The sequence below is a fragment of the Rhinolophus sinicus genome, linkage group LG01 (genome assembly GCF_036562045.2).
Source record: "Rhinolophus sinicus isolate RSC01 linkage group LG01, ASM3656204v1, whole genome shotgun sequence".
Classification (NCBI taxonomy): Eukaryota; Metazoa; Chordata; class Mammalia; order Chiroptera; family Rhinolophidae; genus Rhinolophus; species Rhinolophus sinicus.
In genome coordinates this window covers 154245626-154270767 of record NC_133751.1, presented here as the reverse complement: position 1 = coordinate 154270767, position 25142 = coordinate 154245626, and the positions used below count along the sequence as shown (strand labels likewise).

Sequence of the window (25142 nt, the reverse complement as noted above, 5' to 3'; positions counted from 1 at the left end):
TATACCTAAGGGTTCCATTTGTGGGGGTGGTTGCTAATATAAATGACACTATGTTTTTAATTTCCAGTTTTACTTGTTCATTGCTAGTACAGAGGAAAACAGGCGACTTTTCTATATTAATCCTGTAATCTTATTATTATTACTTATTATTTCCAGGAGGGGTTTTTTGGTCCATTTAAAAAGAAAAAAAAAGATTCTACACAGATGATCATGTCATCTGTGAAGGACAGTTTTCTTTCTTTCTTCACAATTTGTATATTATTTCCTTTTCTTGTCTTAATGCATTAGCTAGTATTTGCAGTGTAACGTTGAAAAGAGGTGGTGAGAGGGGACATCCATGCCTGCTACCTGATCTTACTGAGAAAGCTTCAAGTTTCGCATCATTATGATATTTACTGTAGGTTTTATAGATATTCTTTATCAAGTTCAGGAAGTTCCCTTCTATTCCTAGTTTCCTGAGAGTTTTTTATCATTAACTTACCTAACCTTAAAAGCATAGAATGAAGAATAAGTAGAAAATATCCATTATACTTTAGGGAACCGTAGCAAAATATAAACCTATCGCTTGATAAGACTCTTACTTACCTCAAAATTTGGCTGTATGGAGTACCTAGAGATTATCTTCTGAGCTCCCAGCCTCAGGGCCACGTGGAAATCAGACTATCATACAAATATGAGAGCCACCCTTTTTAAAAATTTTCAGAAAATAGAACTCTACACTCTCTGGTAATCTGCTTATTTCAGTGAGTTTCCCCAGTGAAGTAAGTAGTTAAGTAATTTTAATCTCCAAAAGTTTTTGCTGCAGTTTTTTAATGTGTTTGGATACTGGAGATGATGTAAAGCAAGCGTACCTGGCCACAAAATATTTACATAAGTCTTCCTCAAAACCCTTTAGCTCATTTTTGTTTGCAGAAATACGTCTTTTTTCAAGGAAGTGCCTGCAGGGTTTCTAGCCTGAGTAAGAAGCCAACCACTTTCTCTGACACTCCAGGGAGCCCTGGGGAGCTGGGGTTGCTCTCCCACACCCATCGATATGGGGCCGGGTGTCTGCACTGATTGTGTAAGTCAGAGCACGCTGTGGTGGGTACTTTAAGATGACTTTTCAGTTCCCTACATGGAGAATTTGTGAGTGTTCCAGCTGATTGCCTTTGTTATCTTAATGTAGAAGCTTTGGAGATTCAGTAAAATTAAACCCTGCCCATTTGTCTGGAGTTGGTTCTAGATTTTTGTGCAGTAGAGTGGATACGACGGGGTCACCTCAGTGCAAAAACTGTTGGGTTGTTGTACTTTGATCCATTCTCTTTTTATGGCTTGATTGTACCATTTTGTCCCTCCTACAAAGAGAAAGCTTTCTCTGAGAATGTTCAAATGAAGTATTAGTCTTTCAAAAGGCTTAAAATGAATGTTTATTACCACAGCATGGCCTACACCATTGTAAACTCTTACATTATGAATCACACCAAGGATCCTTGTCATATTGGCCTTTTGACTGCATTAGGCTAACTGCTCTGTTGCAGGGAAGTAATAGTATTTGCTTAGAGCATTGTCAGCAATATCCAGGTAGCTAAGATGAACCTTTTTAGTTTCTCAAAATATTCCATCTCCTTCACCTCTCTCATCCCAGAACATCTAAAAGAAAACGAGGAACTGAAAAAAAATCAGGACTAGAAGATATTTAACAATCCTTCATTCTCTTGTGATCAGTTTATTGAATAATCTATACTTTCTGGCATAAAAAATGAAAGTTTTGTTCTTCTTTAGTCATTGTCTTCAAAGAGCATTGTTGAATCTTCCTTTGCCATCTTTTAATGGCATCTAGTGCATTAAGCCATCATTTTTCTATCAGTTAGGATACAAAAAAGTCAAGTCTAGCCTAAACTTCAATGTTATATTCAGTTTAGCCTTTATTCTCTCCTCTCCTCCACTGGCCTCCTCTTGCTAAAGAGGTGACACAATCAGCTCTTTCACCCTTTTCCACTGTCCCCTTTCTGTGCGACTTTCTCTGACCTGTTGTGAGGACTGTGGGAGTGGGTGAGTCACAAGGCAAGTGTGGTGTTTTCTAGCTCTGCTGTGCAGCTCCCAGCTGTGCTCTGCAAAATACAGGAATCGGGGGACTGGAGGAGAAAATGTGAAAAGGCACTAATGCGCATTTTTAGGACTGACTTTTTTTTTTTTAATCAGATTGAATTTTGAAATTACATCATTATATTCTTGTTTATAACTTTTTGTGGCGGGGTATGTCATAATTTCTAAGGTTTAAATGAGCAATGGATATTTGAGAATTATATGTTTACTTTTTAAGTATTAAACAGAAGTTCTGAGGAGCTTGCTGTTTACTAAAACGGCTTTTTTTCTCATCTCTGTTGTCAGGTTTATTACTCTTCAGTGTCCTCATTCATTATTTTCCTATATTGATTTGAAAGGAGAATTTAAAATAATCACATTTGGTAGTGGTCCTGTTAGAATTGTTACTGAGTTTGGGCTTTTAGATGTGGTTGGTTAGGTCGCTCCGTGTTTGCTGCGTGCTGCGTTCTCAGCCTCGCTTCCCCAGTCCTATGTGTCTGCCAGGCCCCATGCCCAGCACGCTCGTTACCCTCTCCTTACGCTCTATAAGTCCTCACTCAATCCCAGAAAGCTATCATTGACTTCACTGGGGCTTCCCCGCCTGAGTGCAACAGGCAGTATGTGAATTTGGGTGTTAGTAGATTTGGTGGTGTGTACAGTTTAATTGTCTGCTTTCTTCTCTTTTTGTAAACTCCTAGTCTTTTTATACTTTCTTTTCTGTTTCTTAAAGAATTACTAAAGGCTACTTTTTTCAGCATTTTCATCTTTTCTATAAACAGACTTGGGGTCATATTTCAGTTTTATTAAGATTAATTTAATAACAAATCAAGCTGATGCTCAGTAACTTCTCTAAGGCTAGAATAGACTTTGCGATGTTCATTAAATCACCATGTTTGAGGTCTCCAAAACTTTCATAGTAGCCTTGGACCTCAAGTTGCATATTGAGTGGTATGGAAAATTCTTTTTTTTTCCTTTTATTCTCTACTATATTATTAGTGTTGAAACTGTGGAAAGGTCCATTAATCCTAAGGTTACCTTAAAGGGGAGGCTATCTCTGCCATTCAATTAACAGCACCCCTGATATGCTCAACAGTATTGTAGGAACTATTTCATCCCTCAAAAGTCAGCTGTTGTTGGTAATGACGTCCCTGTATAACACAGAAAAAGGAGACACATAAAGACGATACATTTTAAATGGCTTATGGATACATTTAGTGGCCTGTTAGGCTGTGGATGCCATCTTGGCACCCTCCTTCTGCTTTGTTCCAGCTTGCTGTATCTTCCAAAAAAGGAGCTGATACACTCATCTGGAGCCAGATTTTTGCAGTTGCCACCTAGCAACTGGTACCGGTCCAAATCGCCTGGTACCGGTGGCCACTACAGCCCCTCAGGACTATATATATTTGCATACTTTTAAAAGCTGCTGCCTGAGGGTCTGGCTTCCAGTCAGCCTAAATCTAGATGCTGAGATCTTCCCCTTTGGGACGCTGACAAGTCTTGGCACATCCTCAACTACTTGGAGCTATTAAAAAATATAATAGGATGGCTTGGACAAACACAGAGGTTTGAGAGAAGACAAGAGTTGGGGCAGGGCTGATCCAAAAGGTTCATCTCCTACATGAGGCCGTCCTTCAAGACTGGGAGAGGTGGTTGTTTTATCTACTATAAAGTAACCAACACAGAGAGTCAAGCAAAATAAAGAAAGAGAAGTATGTTCCAAATGAAAAAATAAAATAAAACCTCAGAAAAAATTCTTAATGAAATGGAGATAAGTAATTTACCTGATAAAGAGTTCAAAGTAGTGGTCATGAAGATGCTCACCAAACTGAGGTCAAGAATGGGTCCAGCAGCAGACTAGATGAAGCAGAAGAAAGGATCAGTCAATACGAAGAAAAAGCAGTAGAAGTCACCCAATCAGAGCAGCAAAAAAAAAAAAAGAGTTTAAAAATGTAAGGATAAATTGGAGGACTTATGGGACAACATCAAAGGGACTAACACTTGAATTATAGGGATCCTAGAAGGAGAAGAAAGAGGGAAAGGGACAGAAATCTTATTTGAAGAAATAATGGCTGAAAACTTCTCTAGGTTGGGGGAGAAAAATTGACATCCAGATCTAGGAAGTCCAGAGGATTCCAAATAAAATGAAGCCAAAGCAACCCACACCAAGACACATTATAATTAAAAAGTTAAAGACAAGGAGAAAATTAAAAACATCAAGAGAAAAACAACTTGTTATGTACAAGGGAACCCCATAAGACTGAGTGGATTTTCAGCACAGACTTTATAGGCCAGAAGGGAGTGGCACGATATGCTCAAAGTTCTGAAAGAAAAGAAACTTCCTACCAGCAATACTCTACCCAGCAATGCTATCATTTAGTATTAAAGGAGAAAGAGCTTTTCAGACAAGCAAAAACTAAAGGAGTTCATCACCACTAAACTTGCCTTACAAGAAATGGTAATGGGACTTCTTTAAGCTGAAAAGAAAGAGTGCTAAGTACAATAGTAACAAGAACGCATATGAGAGAATACATCTCACAGGAAAAGTACATGTAAAGTAAAAGTAATGTATTAATTACTTATAAAGCTAAGATGAAAGTTAAAAGACAAAAATAGTGAAAATAACTATGATTACAGTATGTAATTAAGGGACACACAGGATAAAAATGTGACATCAAAAACAAAATGGGAGAGTAAAAGTGTGAGCTTTAGAATGGGCTCAAACTTAGGTAGTTATTAACTTAAAATACACATTATACATATAAGTTATTATATGGAAACCTCATGGAAAACAAAGTAAAAATCTGTAGTTAATATATAAAATATAAAGGTAGGGACTGTAACCGTATCACTAAAGAAAGTCATCAAATCACAAAGGGAGCAAGAGAAGAAGGGAATGGAGAGGGACTACAAAAACAGCTGTGAAACAATTAAAACCTGACTTGAAATATGAATTTGTGTTGTCACGTATTTGTTTGATGTTTTAAATATGCAAAGGGATGATTTCTCGTGTCTACAGTAGTGTAGGTTATGTGCAAAGATGATTTCTGAAGGGAGAACTCTTTCATGGATAGATGGATAGATGGAGTTGATGCTAATCCAGTGGCAGAGCAGAGGGATGAAAACTGCGTTAAATGGTCAAAAAATTATTTCCATGCATTTGATCCCTTTGCAGTTTTAACTTCTGCTTATTGGTCATTGAAATAATTACATATTTGTGAAAAATGGAGCAAGGAAAGAGGTAAGCACTGATTCAAGCTAGGATTCACAAAGGGAGATTTAAACAAACAAACAAACAACCTCTAATAAAACTCATGCATTTAACTCAGGCACACACTGAAGCCCCACAAGCTTCAGCCAGCAGTCTCCATCTTATTTTAAGTCTTTGCCCAGGATCTACAGCCCCTCTTCTCCCCCCTGTACCCCCTCCCCACTTTAGCCTTTGCCTCCTGCTCGCTTCCGTGTCTCCAGTCGCAGAATCCTAGGTCATTCTCTGGCTTTTTAACTTACTTTTTATATAGTTTGGTGAACCCCTTGGATTTCCTCTCTGAATTCCTTTTGGTTTCTGCATAATTCTCAGTTCTACTTTCTTTTTTTCGGGATCTGTGTTCTCCTTTGTCAGAGGCCAGAAATATCCCACATGAACCAGTCCCCAGCCTCTCTCTGAAGGAGTGAGTGTTGGTGAACTTGGACATACATTCCTGTAAAATTACGGCAATGTTCATGTGCCCCACATCATGTGTTTTGAGAGTATGCCACCTATTGCAAACGAGGGAGTAAACATTGTGAGAATCTATATATTAAATTTATTGGGTTGACGATGGTTAGTAAGATTACATAGGTTTCAAGTGTGCATTTCTATAATACATCATTATATCACATTGTGTGCTCACCACCCAGAGACAGTTCTCCTTCCATCGCCATAGAAAATACATATTTTTAAACTATGTTGTTTTAAACTAAGCAAGAATTACTTAACTACAGGAACTTTGTGATGTGTGTGGAAAACATCAAATTGAATGAGTTGGAAAAAAGGAATTGGTGTGACATACTTTAACGATATTTAGAGGAACCAAAACTTAAGTAAACATTGATTTAACCACATGATGTAAATGAATGATGTATTCTTTCTACCTGGCCTTTTTCTAGAGAAGATTTGAGGTAAATTACAATACCAAAACATAACGTCAGAGAAGGAAAATGAAACCAAAATGGGATTTTAAAACTATTTTGAGGGTGGATAGAGAACTGGACCAGGAACCCAGAGTGATAAAATCACAGAAGTAAATTTAGCTCTCAGCTTCTTAGCAACCAGGAAATTATAGTTGTCTATATAGTTCTCCTCTCCTGATAAAAATAAACATGTACAATTAAAAAACTATATGGAGTGGCAAGCTTTTGCTTGAAACTAAATTCAAGAGAAATTTATCTCATGGTTCTTTCTAGAGAACCTTGGATAACACAGCAGAAAATTTGACCTACTATATGTTTGTAAAAACGTTCTTGAATTGTGTTTTCTTAGAATGGCCGTCCTTAGAAGTCTAGGGCTTGTCCTCATTGAATTAATAGCATAAAGTTATTTCTTTAGGGACTAAACTAGATTTACATCTGTTTTTTTTCTGCTGGTCAACTCAAAGAGAGCGGCTGAGCTTAGAGAAGTTAAGGAAATGCTTTTGGCGAGGAGAGGATAGTTAGTCCAAGTTAAGAGTTCAGACAACCAGAGTCCCCTTTTGCAGTGTGTTGATCTAAGAGAAATCTTATGGGTAGATATTAGATGAGCAACTAATGTTGCCATTCTTATAGGAACATTCAAGAAGCTGATTTGTATGTCATCCAGAGGAGCCCTCATTTGCAAAAGTGCGGCAGAGAAGGAATTATGGGGATAGATCATGCGTTTTTTTTCTAAATGAGCCTCTAGTACTTTTTTTCAGGTTTTCAGTTTATACCCATAATTCTAAACTGTACAATATAGAAGTGCTTTTAGCTTGGGCAAGTCACTTTTCAAGTAGATGTGATCAATGGCTTCCTCTTCCATAAACCTAAGGTATACCGTTGGACACTTTGATTATATTAAATGCTGCCTTCTAAATACATCTCCAAGAGTTTGGCGTCAAGAGATGGAAGGATTGGACATTTTTCATTTTAGTGTTTATCACAAACCACAATGTTGGTGTTAGCATGCTAATATTTCACTTGTTAAAAACAAAGTAAAAAAGATCAATGCTCCTAGTAAGATCAGCCCTGTGGCTACACAGTTCCTGCCACAGAAGAGCTTAGTAAACACCTGGTAAAAAATAAATGAAGCACATTCTTCCCTTTCTATATGCTGTGTTAAACAGGCATAACACCAAGTAATTTAAAAACCAAAGCATTATTTAGATGTATTAATGAAAGAGAAAGTGTAATTGATGTATTCCACTTTTTTTTCCGGATATATTAGAAGATGCATTATGCCCTCAACTCCCATAATGCATAAAATTTAAGGGGGCATATGCCTGGGACTTGTGCAGTTTTGTCAGTTTTCATGAACTAAAAGAGAGCTCTTTTCACTCAACTTTATTATTTTGAGATTCACCCATGTTGTTGCACGTATGAATAGCTCGTTACTTTTTATTGCTGAGTAGTGTTTCATTATATGGATTTACCATGTCTTGTTGATTCTTTCACCTGTTGATGGACATTTGTTTGTTTCTTTTCCCCAATATTTTACTATTACGAATATTGCTGCTATGAACTTTCATGTACAAGTCTTTATGTGGACTATATTTTGATTTCTCTTGGGAAAATACCTACTTGTGCAACAGCTGAGTTAGATGGTAGGTTTGTGTTTAACTTCTTAAGAAGCTATCAAACAGTATTCAAAAGTGGATTTTCTATTTTATACTCCCACCCAGCAGTGTGTGAGAGTTTTAATTCCACCACATCCATGCCAGGACTTGGTATTCTTTTTAATTTCAGCCATTCTAATAGGTGCGTAGTGGTATCTCATTATGGTTTTAACTTTTGTTTCTCTGATTAGTGACATTGAGCATTTTCTCATGTGTTTAATAGCTATTCAAATCTTCTGTCAATATTTTATCAAATTTTTGTCTTATTACTGAATTGTAGGAATTCTTTATGTATTCTGAATATACTCGTAAAACATTATATATATATATAATATTTTCTTTCATGCTATGATTTGTATTTTGCTTTCTTAATGGTGTCCTTTGAATAACAAATGTTTTAAATCTTGATAAATAGTTTAACTTAATTTTTTGTGGTGTGTACTTTTTGTATAGTCTTTAAGAAAAATTACCTACCTCAAGGTTATAGTGACTTCCTCCTATTTTCCCTGTGTTTTTTTCTAGAAGTTTTATCGTTTTAGCTTTTACATGTAGGTCTGTGGATATCCTCAGTTAATGTGTGTGTGTGGGGGGGGGTGGTAAGATAAAAGTCAACGTCCATTGTTTTTCCTTAAATTCAGGTTCTGGCCTCATTTGTTCAATGAGCTGAACATTTGAAATAAGTTTGTCATAATAAAAATGATGAGGTATTTTTGGTTTATTTGGTTTTGTTTTTGTTTTTTGCTAGAGTTGGGGTAGGAGTTCAAAAGTATAAACTCATGAGAGAGTCTCCCACCTAAGCAATACACCTATTAACATTTTGGTATCGTTCATTCTTTCAAGCACTTTCTCCATGCTTGCATGTGTGTTTGTAAATATACCACAGACAAGGCTTTGTAACTGAGTCTAGCTAACTTCAGGTAACATTTCTCTAAATGTTTCAGATTATCATCTAAACCTCACCCAAGTAATCCGTATTTCACTATCCACCTCACACCAGTGGTAACCAAAAATACTTACTTAGTGTTGCTTTTATTTTTTTAAGTTTTAGCTCAATTTTCTGCCTTTTCAAGTCTTTTACTCCAATGCTGATGAGTCATTGTAGCACAGCATCTCTTTCAAATCTTAGTGGATCTTTTTAAAGGAACTTTTTATTCCCCTGCATTATGAAAGTAATAGGGACATTTGTTAGTGGGAATCTGAAAAACACAGACAGTTGTGAAAAAGAAATTTAGCCATCTGACTACCATTCAGGGATAAGCACATTTAATATTTTGGTGTATTTTCTTCTTTTACTCTGCATATTTTTTTTATTGTTCCAATTACTTTACAGATGCAGTTTTGTACCTTCCTTTTTACACCTAGTATTACATTGTAATCATTTTCTCATGTTGTTAAAAGTCATTTATAAATAACATTTTAATAGCTATGTAATATTGCATCCTTGGTTATTCCAGTGCAATTTATTTAACCATCTCTCTATCACTGAAGATTTAATTTGGTTCCAGATTTTTGCTATAAAAGAAATGCTCGAAAGACTGGTCTTATACAGAAAACTCAGGTGTTTAATTTATTTTTCATGTTCGATTTATAGATGTAGAATTAGTATATCAAGGGATATGACTCTTTTAAAATTCTGGAAACATACTGCCAAATAACCCTCTCTAAAGGTAGTATCAGTTTATACTTCCAGTAGCAGTGAAGGAAGGTCTGATAGACTGTATCCTTGCAAGCATTTCACATTTCCTACTATCACTTTTTATCTTTGCTAATTTTATTTGGTAGATTAAAAAGTAGTGATTTGATTTTTTTAGTTTGCATTTCTGCTGAGACAAATTTCAAAATCCCCATGTGGACAGAGTCAGGGAGGGCACTTAAAGACCCTTGGGTTGTTAGAGGGTTTCCAAGCCCCATACAATAAATCCCTATGTAAGAAGAAATTGATATTTCTCTTATTACTCTGAAAGAATTCACACCATGTCCCAAAATGTGCATTAGTCTTAACAAAGCAAGCCTAAGGCTTTCTCTTGAAATCGAAAGTTAATCATAATAGCAAAGAAAGAAATTAGGTTATTCCGAACTTACGTGTTCTTAGCAATTACCCGCTGAAGTCCAGAGATCATTCTCCCTCTGCTGAGTGCTCTCAGATGGTCCCTTTAATAAGGAGATGCCGAGGAGCAGCCTTGTCATAGCCGCCTCGTTGTTTCTTCTTCTTTCCCATCTTTTCCCTCAAAAGATTGCGTGCATGCTCTTTACTTCATTCTTGCTCCATCAGTGGCCAATAGGAGTCCTGTGGCTAGGTTTTCTCACTGGCTTGTAGAAAGCAGAAGCAGGGCGGGCATCTGAGGGAAACCCTATACTTAGGAGTATCCAGTGGATTCAGCTCTTCTGAAAGCTCGACCAGCAGAGAGAGATCCAAGTAAGTCTGGCGATGGTGGTCTCCCCTTAAAATCTCTGCCTATGAACATGTTGGCTAATTATATCAGTCAACATTTTTGCTCCACTTAAGAACAGGAAGGCCCATTTTTAGAGTGAGAACTTAGTAGAGCTATTGGGCCAGTCCTGTTTTCCTCAACTCCAGGGCCAGAATCATTTGGCTTGCCAGATGCCAGGAAGAAATCAATAATATAACACCTGTTTTCTCCCAAAAGTACACGGGGACATGTTTCTGACTCTGGAGTCCTATAGTATAACCTTCTGATGATTAAAAATTACCAGAATGTAACTTTACTTACCATCATCAACCCCAATAAACTTTAATTTAAAAAAAATAGTTACCAGAATGGGTAAGGATGTGAGCCCTCTTCACCAGCTTTATCGTTTTTCTACCAAAGCAGCAAATCCTTTCCCTGTACAGTTTGCAGCACTACAGTTTTGGTATTGGTAGACTAGCCACATGGATTTGGGATAATCCCACAGAAAAAAATATTCGGATTTATGCATTGTTTCTTGGTAAACCTGTTCTCATATATCTTAATGTAAGAAACCTGTAGAGTGCCACTGAAATTCTGCAGTCATTGTCCCCCAGTTTTAGAGACTTGAAAATTCTCTATGCTAAGCATATACGTACAAGTTCATTTTAGGAACCGTGGAGTCTGGGTATGTTAGCGCTTCCTTCACAGGATTAATGGCAAGTAGTTCCCTTGCTCACTAAGTATGTGTGTTTAAGGAGAGGATGGTCGGGATGGGGAGTAGCAGGGTATGATAGAGTAGATATTTCAAAGGTGAAAAAAGAGGCCTTCATGGTCCCAACGTCTGAGATGAGAATTTTCCTAAGCATAGCACACCATATACCTTTGATGCACCTCAGCTGTTCACCTGTAGAATTTCTTTTCAGCTCTGAATTCTGTGATTGGCCGTAAGCTCATATAGCAGTCTGTGCATTAGTTCATCTCTTTATGTTCTCTCCTCCCAAGTCTTACACATGGCCAACCTGTATCTGAGCTGAATGAGTCAGTTTCTTGACTTACCTCATTTTTAATGCAGTCTAACATATAGCTCAGTTCCCAGATGTGATCACATCTATTCAGTTAAATGGCCTAATACATGTTTTGTTTGAAGTATAAATAATTATATTTAATGCATATTTTTACTTGTGTTATTTTTTTCCAGAAGAAAAGGGAGGCAAAGTAAGAAAATATCACACTCCTCTCTGATATGCTTTTAAGAACTACCCATTAGGATATTTTAGAATTTGAAGAGTAGCAAAATTTTTATTTTAAACTATTATTCCAAAATTGAAAGGAGCTTGTATGAAAGAAATGTTGGTGGTTTTATAGCAGACACTGAAGTGAACTAAATCAAGTCTGGATGTGTCCCAAACAAAGCAGGGCCCTCATCGCAGGTATCTTTATTCCTGGCTTTGAAAACTCCTCAAGAGTGGAACACATCAAAAGTGAGAACATTCTGGATACAGGAAGTTCCCAGAACAAGCTTGAATCATCAGCAGCCAACTTTGATACCAACTCCAGTCTCTCAAGTACACAGCTGTTGAGCAGCCAGGTCCAGGCTCTAGTGCGTAAAAAGCCTTTTCAGGTCATTTTACAATATTTTATTAATGGCCACATCAACAAGCTAAAGGAGGTCAGTGTGCTGAGGCACAGATAAAACTGACTATCATATTTTTTTTTCCTCCCAGTTGGCTCAGCGGGAGATCCTATTAGTGTTCTAAAATGTTATATAATTAGCATGGCACCCGCTGCTCATTTGGTGAGCCAAACTGGTTTTTAATGTCAGAATACAAAACATGGAAATGTCATCTTCATAACATTCCACGCTGTCACTGATAGCCGAGAGCAGTTCGGAATGACAGACCCGTAATAACAGTGATGATGATGAGAGCCACAATTAAATAGCACTCTGAGCTTGGAGCACTGTTCCTTCAGGCCTTCCCAAGTCCAGAGAGGCCCTGGACGGTGGAGAGGATATAATACAAATAACATGTGTGCGCTGTGCTGTCGTCTGGTGCAAAGGAAGAAGGTTGCCAGAAATGCTGGCTGAATTACTGACAACATGTGCTATTCTTGCGTCTCTTTTCTCAGGGAATTCCCCGAATCTGGAAGCTAGGATTACGTACCTTAAGCATGTTTCAGTCTTAACTGTGGTATCTTTCTACCGTCCGGTAAACAATGACCTTTGATTTGACCAAACAAAGCAGAGAATTTAAATTATTCATAAGGGAAAGAGGTATGGGATGGTTCACCAGGAGGATTCTCCGATCCTCATGGGTTTATTATGCTCTCTGAGGATCATCAAGGATTCCAAAGTAGCCCGTTTCCAGACTGTTTTTCTTCAAACTCTCAGTTGGAGAGTGCTATTCTCCAACTCCAAATGATCAGGCTCCGTTTCTTCAAGCATTATTGAGGTTCCTAATGAGATATAGAGACCTGTACCCCCTGAAATCTTGTTATATTTGTTGGGGTTTATGGTTAGAAGCTACTATAGGATACAGTGGATGCTTGGGTTAGGTGAAGGGATGAGAAGGAACGGATCTCAGGGCAGAGGCCGTTATCTGACAAGGAGAACTCAACGGCTAAAGGTTATGTTTATTCTTGCTGTTGTTATTGAACTAATACTGACTGAATGCTTGCTGTGTGCCAGGCACTATCCTCTTAGCTGCCTATGCAGTAGTTACTATTCCCACCTGATTTTACAGATAGAGATACTAAGACTTGGAAAGTTAAGTAAATTGCCAGAAGGTCTCATAGCTAGTCAGGGTTACAATTGATATTTAAACTCACGGAACCGAGGTCTGACAGGCTGAATGGATCTAACAAAAAAGTATGCTTTTTTCTCCTTTGACTCCCCATAAAACCAACTGAAAGATTAGAGGTAGAGAGCAGGGGAGAGGAGGTATAAAAGAAGTATGTTACATGGTGACATGTTCCCTTGCCTTCTATGCTTAAAAATAAGTGTGTTATGGACATTAGAATAGCCTGGAGCTCGGTGCACAGGTGGCATAGCAGTAGCAGTTCCTACCTGTAGATGTAAAGCCTTTGCAGCCACCCAGAGCCTTGGTGTCAGGCAGACAAGTCCACAGCTTATATATAATGCAAGTCTTGTTCAGCTTGAATCTACCACCCCTCACCCCCAGATGTTGACAGCTAGCTCCCTGCTCGTGAGGAATAGCTCTTTGGCTAGATATCCCTTCAGCATAACAGACCCTGTTTACCTTTCCCAGATTCATTCCTAAGGTGACATCTATTGATCATACCTCTGGCCTGCATAGCAACTTAAATGCCCTCATCCCAGAAACTCATTTTGTTGTTGTTGTTGTTGTTGTTATTTAGGTATTTATATAGGGTTGGTTACCTCCATACCTAGGAGTTTTTTCACATGTGCTTACATTTACTATAATGTCATGCAATAGGTAAGGGGGAATAATGTACTGCTGATCCAATTTGATTTCTTGAATATTTATTGAGAGAGACCCTATGCTAAGCACCCTGGGGAAAGGTATTATGTAGCATTATACAACATAGCATTGTAGCTGTGTTGGCCCATGTTTTGAATTCTGTATACTTACTTAGAATGCTCATACTTGTTCCCCTTTGTCATCCCTTTATCTTGTGGCTATTCAGTGGTGAGTTTAATTTTTATCAACTAATTCTCTTATGCTTGACAAATTATCAGTGGTTATTTTATTTTTGCCTTAAATCAGTAGAGAAATGCTCTACTGTTAAGGAGCCCTTTGACTTTTCCTTCTGAACCCCTTTCTCCTCCCTCGTCTAGCAGCATTGTTTTTTTGTGCTTCCTTTATGAAAAACACATCTACCTATTTACAGTAAAGAAGCAAATAGAAAGTAGTTTTCAGGATGAAATATTTCTGTAGAATCACTCTTCTTTATCCAGCCTGACCTCCTTTATTAAATTTTTACTTAAATCAAGAGATCTGGAAAGCTTAGTCTTAAAACTTGTCAGTGATCAAGGGACTGGGTGTAAAGGTCAGTCACTGAGACCTCCATCTTGAAAGAAGGTGTTGGGTATATTTTTTTTATTAGTGATTCTTAGCTAAGAAAAACACAGGATCCCTGCAGCCTTGGTAGGGCCTTCTCTTGGTGGTGCAGTTACAAACATGGGAGTCGCTTATTAAACATTCTCATGCATGTTTTTCAAAATCATCAGAATGTTAGTGTGGCTCTAAAATATGGATTCCATGACTCACACATGAATGTCAGTTTCTTTATTTCACAGTCATACAGCATGTGTTGAACACAGGTAGGCAGTTTATTTTGAGCATTTGGAATAAGATCACATATTACACGCTCTGCTTTGGTCTTGTCCTCGGCTGTGCCATTCATGGTGAGGTGGTATTGCACCATTGCAGGTAGCTTCATGATGAAGCCAAGGGTTTTTCCAATGTTGGTGAACTATAGGCACTTGGCATCTTCCAGGTAGGATGATTTGATTTCTATTCCAAGTGATCAGTGCCAATTTATTTACTTTACCTGGAACTGTTGAAGGGATGGTTTCTTCCCACAGCATTGTAATAATGAGTGCCATAAATTAGTGCTCCAGAGACTGAGAATGAATATAGCGTTTGCTGAATGTATAAATTTAAAAACTTGCCAGTATCAGATGAGAAGGAAGAAGGCATCACACGGTGGTTGCATTTTAAGGACCACTTTACAGTAATAAGAAGAGTTGTACACTGAGATCAGCAGTGAGGCTTTCAAAAGAGAATCCAGGAGAAGCAGATTAAGACCGAAATTCAGGTTTCCCTTCTCTTACTTGTGGCAATCTTCAGATGTGAAAAACAAAATCAGTGTTTTAAAAACACCTGGAAACGTTTTCAGATATTAGCGCTCACGTTAAATAATATCATGCAAGTAATGAACTCCTTTATATCTCCTTGCTTTTCTGGGATGTGTTAACCCAAAGCAAGCTTCCTACATCGCTCTCAGGTGGCCGCCCTCCTGCTGTTTGCTTTTTTAGCCCTTATAGTATCAGTTACCAGTCAGTACTGGAGAACCACATAACTTGAAGCAAGATGGGTTTTGTTTGTTTGTTTGTGCCTTGAGAAAGTTTTGGGATTTTAAAATTTTTGTTTTTACATTCTGAATAAAAGTCCTGTCCTCATCTTACTTGATGTGTTCTAATATGTGTATATTTCCTTCTGATGCTCATCAACAGCATAACAAATGCCTAGTAACAATGTTATTTTCTGTGCAACTGTGTACTTTATAGCCATTTGCAGAAGTAATTTCAGAAAAGTCCAACTTGAGGATTTATGATGTCTTTGCCAAAGGGTCATCCACACTAGACTGTTACCTACATTTACTTAGAGGTCATTTCTCTGAAGTGGATCAAAAGGGAAAAATACTTGCTCATTCTCATTCATCATTAGATTTAATTGTCTTACAATTAGATACCACTTGTGGCTTTTCCGCCTGCTCCCCCTGCCTCCCAGTACCGCTCCGCCTGCAAAGCACTCGCCCTGAGCGCCTGCTAAGCCAGCGCCGCCGTGCTCTCCTATCGGCAGCCACCACGACCTCTTCCTGGACCTCATCAGCCATGATGAGAAGTTCTGCGACATCTGCAAGGTCCAGGAGATCGCAGACAGGCTGTGCCTGAAGGTGGAGAGGAAGGTGGTTAGTAGGAGAGAGGGTAACATTGATGACTCGCTCATTGGTGGAAATACCTCCCCTGAAGTCTTCGAGGGCAAAGGTACTGAAAGCACAGTAGTCACTGGTGTCGATATTGTCATGAACCATCATTTGCAGGAAACCCGCTTCACAAAAGAAGCCTACAAGAAGTACATCAAAGATTACATGTAATCAGTCAAAGGAAACTTGAGGAACAGATACCAGAAAGAGTAAAAGCTTTTATGACGGGGCTGCAGAACAAATCAAGCACATCTTTGCAAATTTCAAAACCTACCAGTTCTTTATTGGTGAAAACAGGAATCCAGATGGCATGGTGGTTCTGCTGGACTACTGTGAGGATGGTGTGACCCCATATATGATTTTCCTTAAGGATGGTTTAGAAATGGAATATGTTAGCACAGTTGGCTGTTGAAACCCATCACCTGTCATCATCATAACTGGCTGCTGCTTTTCATCCACACACCAGGACTAGGACAGATGGGACTGATGTCACCTTGAGATCTGCGTTGACCTTGACCTTAACTTACTTGGAGCAGAGGCATTGTTTTTAAGAAAAACATGTCATGTACATTGTCTGAAAATAAAATGCATTTAAACTCATTTGAGAGAATGCCTCTTAGTTTAATACATAGTTAAATCCATCCTGTGTGGTGTTCCTGGGGAAGCTAAGCCTGGTTGTAGACCACCACCATAAAGCGTAAGACTGCCTACAGTGAAAACTATTTGTATGGGGGCGGACAGATGGCTCAGTTGGTTAGAGCGCGAGCTCTAAACAACAGGGTTGCAGGTTCAGTTCCCGCATGGGATGGTGGGCTGTGCCCCCTGCAACTAAAGATTGAAGGACAATGACTTGGAGCTGATGGGCCCTGGAGAAACACACTGTCCCCCAATATCCCGCAATAAAATTTATTTAAAAAAACCTATTTCTGGACTGGACTATGAAAAAACAAGGATCAAGTCTCAATTCTGAGTTGAAGACCACGCTCACAACCCACATTTGAAGTGCATTCCTTGGACTTTTCATCACCTACAAATGGAAGTAGTTAACTCTGGAAGAGATTATCAAAAGATTAAAAAGAGACTAATACAATTGGAAGCAAAAAGAAAAAAAAAAGATACCACCTGTGAAAAACCAGGGCAGATTCTGCTTACATTTCTAACCTAGAGGACACTGATTATACATTTGTCCTTCATGGTTTTCTTCTTTGTTGGGTGGGTATTTTAAACCTAGTTGAAAGTGATCATTTTCCCTTTAAATTTGCTAATCCTTAATATAGCTTTCCCTGGGTTTGATTACAGATGTAAACTAGTAGGAAAACCATAGGAATAGGAAAGTTAAAATGAAGCATCGTTCTTGTTACTTTTGTGATCACCTGGCTAAAGTTTAAAGACTTTTAATAATAAATTGTCTGCTCCCTTTATATATTTGCACCTATACTAAAGTTTTTTTATGGCTAACTCTTGATTAGTAGCACACATTCTTTAAAACTTTAAAGCAAAAAGTTATCCTTTCTCGGTTTGGAAACTACAGCTTTGGTGTCCAGCTGAGCATGTATTCAAGTTCTTAGCCAGATTGCAGAGCTTCCTTTTGAAGCTCAGACACCCTGCAGCCCACCTCCCTTAGCAGGATATCTGAACTTTAACTCAACTCCCTAGGGGAGGGCATAACATAAGTCAGTCTCCTACATGTTCATAGCAGAATATTACCTCTGCTTCTCATATATTTAGCTAAGGTGGAAATATCTATGTTTAATCAACACACAGACTATGAGGCGTCTTCGAATACTTGCCAGAGTTCAGTCATGAAATTGCCCATTCCAGAACTTGACAAAGACACTTTTGGTTCATCAGGAAGTAGTCTATATAGGCCATTCGTTTCTCCAGGTTCTTTGAGCTTCCTCTATTAAGGTAAATCATCAGGAAAAAATGTGGCTCAGCTATATTATTTCCAGTCCCAGCAGAAATTCCATCACTCAGGTAAGATTTAATATTGTGCCTTCAGCACATGGGAGAAAAAAATCCCCATCTTTTGCACTACATAGTTGCAGACATTTATATGGAAAAAAAGTTTCTGTTTTTTGCTACACAGAGTTGAAGACATTACTCAGTGTCTCTTATAAAGCAGCTTCCATAAAAAGTTTCTCCTTGGTATTAAATGCCAAGGGGAAAAAATATCTGCCTAGCATTTTTCTTTTTTGATAAAGTAAGAACGGTATCATGCAACACTTTCCCCCCTTTTTTCCTTAGCTGCAAGCAAACAAAGCTAAATGCAGTGCTCTGTGGGAGTAACTGACATCTCCAGTAGATGCAGTATCTCTTTCTCCCTTCCCTTTAACTAATTTCTGTTGTTTCGGATAATCAAATGTTTATTTCTGTATTTGGTTTAATTTTGAAACTACTTACTTTTTTCAGGACTTAAACGAAATAAGTCATTGGCAAGAAAAGTGATAATTGCCCATAGTAATTAGAGTTTGTAACAGTTTGTACCAAAAACAAGTAAACTTCCATTATCTTGAAAATTTACTAATCCTGGAATCTGCAAATATGTGCAGCACCAGCCTCCTCCTCATATACTGTGTTGATCTGCATAAATATAGCTTCCATGACCCAATGTCTAGAGCCCAAATGCACACTTATTGAATTCATGTCTTAGAGGTTCCTTTACATTTTTAGAATAATGGACTTGGCATGTTCACTTGGGAGCCTGATGCATTGAAGAGAGGTTCCCATCACGGAAATATTAATGAGTCTACGTTTTCTGCAGGAAACCCTAACTCACTCCAACTTTCAAGCACAAATCATATTAATGAAGGAGGTCTCTATACTTACATCAGTGGATTTCTTTTTTGTTGTTTAAAGTTTATTGGGGTGACAATTGTTAGTAAAGTTATATAGATTTCAGGTGTACAATTCTGTAATACATTATCTATATCTCACTACCCAGAGTCAGTTCTCTTATTTGTCTTGTTGATGATAGCCGTTCTAACTGGGGTGAGGTGATGTCTCATTGTAGTTTTTATTTGCCTTTCTCTGATGATTAGTGATGTTGAGCATTTTTTCATATGTCTATTGGCCATTTGTATGTCCTCTTTGGAGAAATGTCTTTTCAGGTCCTCTGCCCATTTTTCAATTGGGTTGTTTTTTTTTTGTTTTGTTTTTTTTGTTGAGTTGTCTGAGTTCCTTGTATATTTTGGGTATTAGCTCCTCATCGGAGGCACTGTTTGTAAAAATCTTCTCCCATCCAGTTGGTTGCCTCTTTATTTTGTCGATGGTTTCTTTTGCTCTGCAGAAGCTTTTAAGTTTGATATAGTCCCATTTATTTATTTTAGCTTTTACTTCCCTTGCCTTTGGAGTCAAATTCATAAAATGCTCTTCGAACCCAAGGTCCATAAGTTTAGTATCTATGTTTTCTTCTATGCAGTTTATTGTTTCAGGTCTTATGTTTAGGTCTTTGATCCATTTTGAATTAATTTTGGTACATGTTGACAGATAGCAGTCCAGTTTCATTCTTTTGCACGTGGCTTTCCAATTCTCCTAGCATCATTTATTCAAGAGGCTGTCTTTTCTCCATTGTATGTTTTTGCTTCTTTGTCAAAAATTATCTGTCCACACCCTCCACAACTAAGATTGAAAGGACAACAACTTGACTTGGAAAAAAGTCCTGGAAGTACACACTGTTCTCCAATAAAGTCCTGTTTCCCTTCCCCAGTTAAAAAAATATATATGTATCCATATTTATGTGGGTTTATTTCTGGGTTCTGAATTCTATTCCATTGGTCTGTGTGTCTGCTTTTTTTTGCCAATACCATGCTGTTTTGATTATTGTTGCCCTGTAGTACAAGCTGAAGTCAGGGAGTGTGATACCTCCAGCATTGTTATTTTTTCTTAGGATTGCTTTGGCTACTCGGGGTCTTTTGTGATTCCATAAAAATCTGATGATTTTTTGTTCAGTTTCTTTAAAAAATACCATTGGGATTTTTATGGGGATTTCATTAAATCTGTATATTGCTTTGGGTAATATGGCCATTTTAATTATGTTGATTCTTCCAATCCGTGACCATGGAATGTCTTTCCATTTCTTTGTCTTCTTAAATTTCTTTTAAAAATGTCTTATGGTTTTCAGCATATAGGCCTTTCACATCTTTGGTTAAGTTTATTCCTGGGTATTTTTATTGCAATTGCAAAAGGAATTGTTTTTTTTTAATTTCTTTTTCTGAGATTTCATTGTTAGTATATAGGAATGCAATGGACTTTTATACATTAATTTTGTAGCCGGCAACTTTACTATATTCGTTTATTGTTTCTAATAGCTTTTTGGTAGAGTATTTAGGGTTTTCTATATATAGCATCGTGTCATCTGCAAAGATTGACAATTTAACTTCTTCATTCCCAATTTGGATGCCTTTTTATTTCTTTCTCTTGCCTGATAGCTCTGGCAAGGACTCCCAAACTATGTTGAAAAGCAGAGGTGATAGGGTACAGCCCTGTCGTGTTCCTGAACTTAGAGCAAAGGGCTTTAGTTTTTCACCATTAATTATGTGATTAGCTGAGGGTTTGTCATATATGGCCTTTATTATGTGAAGGTATTTTCCTTCTATACCTATTTTATTAAGTATTTTAATTATAAATGAATGTTGTATCTTGTCAAATGCTTTTTCTGCATCAATTGATATAATCATATGATTTTTGTCCTTTATTTTGTTTCTGTGGTGTATCACATTGATGGATTTGCGTATGTTGAACCATCCTTGTGCCCCTGAGATGAACCCCACTTGGTCATGATGAAAAATCTTTTTAATGCATTGTTGCATTCGATTTGCTAGAATTTTGTTTAGGATTTTTGCATCTGTATTCATCACAGATACTGGTCTGTACTTTTCTTTTTTGTGTGTTATCCGTACCAGGTTTTGGTATCAGGGTAATATTGACCTCATAAAATGAGTTAGGGAGTACTGTCTCTTCTTCAGTTTTTTGGAAGAGTTTGAGTAGAACAGGAATTAGATCCTCTTTGAAGGTTTGGTAGAATTCACTAGAGAAGTCATCTGGTCCCAGACTTTGCTTTGGGGGAGGTTTCAGATGACTGATTTAATTTCCTTACTGGTGATCAGTCTGTTTAGATTTTCCAATTCTTTGTGATTCAGCCTAGGAAGGCTATATGTTTCTAAGAACTTGTCCATTTCTTCCAGGCTATTGAATTTGGTGGCGTATACTCCTTTATAGTATTGTTGGATGATCCTTTGTATTTCTGTGGCATCCGTGATAACTTCTCCTCTTTTATGTCTGATTTTGTTTATTAGTGTCTTTGCTCTTTTTATCTTAGTGAGTCTAGCCAAGGGTTTGTCAATTTTATTAATCTTTTCAAAGAACCAGCTCTTTGTCACATTAATTTTGTCTATTGTCGGATTAATTTTTTCCATTGTCGTTTTGTTCTCTATTTCATTTAGTTCTGCTCTGATTTTTATTATTTCCTTTCTTCTGCTGACCTTGGATTTTATTTGTTCTTCTTTTTTCAGTTCTTTGAGGTGTAACGTGAGGTTATTTATGTAGGATTTTTCTCGTTTCTTGAGATGGCCTATAATGATATAAACTTCCCTCTTAAAACTGCTTTCGCTGCATCGCAAAAATTTTGGTAGGGTGTATTTTCATCCTCATTTGTTTCTATATCTTTTGATCTCTCCTCTTATTTCTTCTTTGACCCAGTCATTCTTTAAAAGTATGTTGTTTAATCTCCACCTATTTGTGTTTTTTCCTGATCTCTGTTTGCAGTTGATATCCAATTTCAAAGCTTTGTGATCAGAGAATATGCTTGGTATGATTTCAATCTTCTTAAATTTGCTGAGGCTGATTTTATGTCCCAATATATGGTCTATCCTTGAGAATGTTTCATGTACACTAGTAAAAAATGTATAGTCTGATGTTTTAGGATGAAGTGCTCTATATATGTCAATTATGTCCATTTCATCTAATGTGTCATTTAGGGCTGCTATTTCTTTATTTATTTTCTGTTTGGATGATCTATCCATAGCCGTCGATGATATATTTAGGTCCTAGTATAATTGTGTTTTGTTCAATTTCTCCCTTTACTTCTGTTAGGAGTCTCTTGGTATATTTCTGTGCTCCCTGATTGGGGGCATAAATATTGATGACTGTTATGTCTTCTTGTTGTATAGTCCCCTTTATCATTATGAAATGTCCATCTTTGTCTCTTGTTACCTTCTTTATCCTGAAGTCTGTTTCATCTGATATTAGTATGGGTGCATCTGATTTTCTCCATTTGCTTGGAATATCAATTTCTACCCTTTTACTTTGAGCCTATGTTTGTCCTTGTAGCTGAGATGGGTCTCTTGGAGACATCAAATGGTTAGGTTTAGTTTTTTGATCCAGTCTGCTACTCTGTGCCTTTTTATTGGTGAGTTCAGTCCATTTATATTTTGGGTGATTATTGATATGTGAGGATTTCCTATCATTCTATCTTTGGTTTTCTGGTAAGAGAGTGCCTCCATTGTTTCTTTGCCTTTTTGTTGTTGTCTATTATTTCTGTGTGGCGGTATTCTATTATTTTTCCCTCTGTTTCTTCTTTTATTACAGTATGTATTTCAGTTTTAGATTTTTGTTTGAGTGGTTACCATTAAGTTTGTGTAAAAGAAAGTTTGATATTTAGAGTATTCCATTTTCTTTAGCATACTTACTTTCTCCATTCCCAAATTCCGGTTCAGGCCTTTACTCTCCCCTGTTTTATATTTTGGTTGTCACAAGTTATCCCTATTTATGCTGATCGAATAGCCTCCTTCAGTGTTTCTTGTCGTGCAGGTCGTGTGTTAGAAAATTCCCTCAGCTTCTGTATGTCTGGAAAGGTCTATATTTCTCCTTCATATCTAAAGGATATCTTTGCTGGATATATTATTCTTGGCTCATAATTTCTCTCTTTCAGTAGTTTGAATATTTGATTCCACTCCCTCCTGGCTTGTAGAGTTTCTGCAGAAAAATCTGATGATAATCTAATGGGCTTTCCTTTGTAGGTTACCGTCTTCTTTTCCCTGGCTGCCTTGAGGATTCTTTCTTTGTCGTTAATTTTTGGCAGGTTCAATGCAATGTACCTTGGAGAAGACCTGTTGAGGTTGAGGTAATTAGGTGTTCTATTTGCTTCTTGGATTTGAGGGTCCAGTTATTTCCACAAGTTTGGGAAGTTCTCGTCGACTGTTTGAATATACTCTTTATTCCCTTCTCTCTTTCTTCTCCTTTTGGTATGCCCATTATTCTTATATTGCTCTTTCTGATGGAGTCAGAAAGTTCTTGTAGAGTTCTTTCATTTCTTTTAAATCTCAAGTTTCTCTCTTCTTCCATCCGTGTCATTTCCAGATTTCTATCTTCAATGTCACTGATTCTTTCCTCCATCTGGTGAACTCTACTACTTACTTAAGCTGGCTATTTCATTCTTCACTTCTTTTAGTGAGTTCTTAATCTCCAGAAATTCTATTTGGTTCTTTTTTAAAATTTAAATCTCTTTGGTAAAATGTTCATTTTGTTCTTTTATTGTGTTTCTGAGTTCATTGAACTGCCTGTCTGTGTTTTCTTGTATCTCATTGAGTTTTTAAGAACTGCAATCTTGAATTCCCTGTCATTCAAGTCACATATTTCCAGGTCTTTAAGTTCATTTTCTGGAGACTTCATTTTCTTTCTGCGCTGTCTCATTATCTTGGTTATTTATGGCTATTAATGATTTATTATTTCTCTTCCTAGACATCTGCAGGAGTGGGTTTTGCAACAGGGTGATAGAAAGAGGTCTTTCTTTTGTTTTCCAGTAGGTGTTGGTAGAATGTTTTATTTTCTCTCTGACTGCAGCCTTTTATTCTCTCACACACTGTAGTGTTATATTTTCTCTGCACTATTCCGGCTTCTCACAGAATGGGGGAATTCCTGGAAGGTGGGCTTCTGCACTGTGAACAGTTCACCTGGGTCATAGAGTGCTGCCTCCGTGGGGGGGATGTGGAGATTTTCTGAAGTTCCAAAGCGCTCCCTGCATCAGATTCAGAGCCCTTGTGTTTCACCAGCTCTGTTTACTCCTGCGGGGATCTGCCCAGATAGGTGGGGACAGGGGCGGGGTGGGTTGAGAAAGGTGGCCTGGAGCAATGGTGGCAACCACCACCACAGCCAGTCCCGCTTCCACGGCTCCTTCCCCTTTGCTTCAACGAGTTGAGCTGCGAGTCCGTGTCTATGGACCACAGTTCTCAGAATTGCAAATGTTCTATTCTTTTGATCTGACACCGCTACTGTTCTGCTTCTAGCACTGGGAAGGTGGAGGTGGGGCGAGCTCCGGGCGGGTAAAGAGGGGAAGGCTAGCCTCAGTGCCTAAGGCTTCTCTACTCGGCAGTGAGGGCTTAAACCACCATTTTAAGCTTTCTTCTCAGTCTTTGGTCCGAGGTCTCTGCCATGAGCATTGGGTTCAGCTGTGTTATGTGCTGTTGCCTCAGCCCTGTTTGCCATAAGCGGAGCCCTAGCAGTCCGAGTTCTTCCCTCTCCTGCAGCTGCGAAAATTCCAGAATGCAGTGAACTCGGAGCACTGAGCTAGGTCCGCATGGCCCCATCTCTGCATTTCTCCTTTCCCTCCTCCCCCGCCCACACAATTTGCCCACCTTTAGGTGAATTTAATAGTGCGCCTCTTAGTCTTGCCTGTCTGCTGTGCAGGGAGTCCTTTGTGGAGTTATGGTTGTTCAATTTGTTGTAAATTCCAGGGGAGAGTTCAAGAGGCTCATCTCATGCCACCATTTTTATGACGTCATCTCTTAGTTATTTTCCATCAGTGGATTTCTATTGAGGCATAAACAAAAGCCCCTAACTAACAAATGAACTTAACAATTTTCATACTACTAAAAAATTTGAACTTTGACTGAACTATAATGTTTCTGCTTTAATCAGCTATACACATGATTCTAGTTTTTATGTGTTCACTTCATTTCCTTTTTGCACTATAGGTAAAAAATTCAGCTCAATAAATACATTCAGTGTGCATTCTTTTTTTTTTTTTTCATCTACCTTGGCTCCATTTTTTTTCCTTTATTTTTTACTTTTCAATGACAATTGACATGCAATATTATATTAGTTTCAGGTGTACAACATAGTTATTAGACATTTATATAATTTATGAAGTGAT

The 25142-nt window shown here is 37.8% G+C and overlaps 1 protein-coding gene and 1 pseudogene across 4 annotated transcripts in view; both read left to right on the top strand.

The window, feature by feature from the left end:
- STK39 (serine/threonine kinase 39) overlaps positions 1–25142 on the top strand; it is a 281554-nt gene that overhangs the window by 184497 nt on the left and 71915 nt on the right. The gene's annotated exons all lie outside the window — the stretch shown is intronic.
- Positions 11697–17305, top strand: LOC109445245 (translationally-controlled tumor protein; annotated as a pseudogene).